Consider the following 1,240-nt stretch of genomic DNA (forward strand, 5'->3'; position numbering starts at 1 on the left):
TCCCATGTACCTCTCTATGTCTTTCTCATCCTCAATGCTGCCATATTGGTCACTCCCATTTGGTACACTGCCCTTCTCTTCACCCAAATCAATATTTATCTCTATCTTTCTAACAGCATTCCATCCCCTCCCCTTCTACCCCTGGTAACCAACAAAGAAAATTTCCTTCTATAGATAAATCTTCCCTTAACTTTTACAATAATGGACTAATACAATATCTGTCCTTTTATGATTGACTTATTTCACTCAGCATAATTTCCTCCAAGTTCATCCATGTTGTGCAGCATTTTGCAGATTCTACATTATTTTTTAGCATTGCATAGTATTCCATTGTGTGTATGTACCATAGTTTGGTTATCCATTCCTCAGTTGGACACCTAAGTTGTTTCCATCTTTTGGCTATTGTAAATAGTGCTGCGATGAACATGGGTGTGCATATATCTGTTCTTGTCATGGGTCTGACTTCTTTAGGGTTTATACCTAGTAATGGAATGGCTGGGTCAAATAGTATTTCTAGTTCCAACTTTTGAAGGAATCACCATACTGCTTTCCACAATGGTTATACCATTTTACAGTCCCGCCAGCAGTGTATGAGAGTCCCAATCTCTCCACAACCTCAACAGCATTTGTTATTTTCTATCTTGTTGAACTTTGCTACTAGTGCTGGAGCAAGATGGTATCTCATTGTTGTTTTGATTTGCATCTCTCTAATAGCTAATGATCATGAACATTTCCTCATATGTTTGTTGGCTGCTTGAATATCCTCCTTGTTGAAGGGTCTATTCATGTCTTCTGCCCATTTTTTAATTGGATTGTTTGTCTTTTTGTTATTGAGGTGTTGGAGTTTTCTATAAATTCTAGTGATAAGTCCCTTGTCAGATATGTCATTACCACTCTTATGGTTTCTTGAAGTAGTTTTTTATAGTTTTCTTTGTAGAGGTCTTTTGTGTCCCCAGTAAGATTTATTCCCAAGTATTTTGATTTTTTGGTAGCTATTGCAAATGGTATTGATTTCCTCATTTCTTTTTCAGCAATCTCTTTGCAGGAGTAGAGGAATCCAACTGATTTTTGGATTTTGATCTTATATCTTGCCACAAAGCTAAATCTCTCAATTAGTTCCAGTAGATTTTTGACTGAGTCTCTAGGGTTTTCTAGGTATAGTATAATATCATCAGCAATAGGGATAGTTTGACTTCTTCCTTACCAGTTTGGATGCTTTGATTTCTCTTTCTTGCCTTAT

Source organism: Orycteropus afer, unplaced genomic scaffold (genome assembly GCF_000298275.1).
Source record: "Orycteropus afer afer isolate SDZICR_OR568_19922 unplaced genomic scaffold, OryAfe1.0 scaffold00269, whole genome shotgun sequence".
Classification (NCBI taxonomy): Eukaryota; Metazoa; Chordata; class Mammalia; order Tubulidentata; family Orycteropodidae; genus Orycteropus; species Orycteropus afer.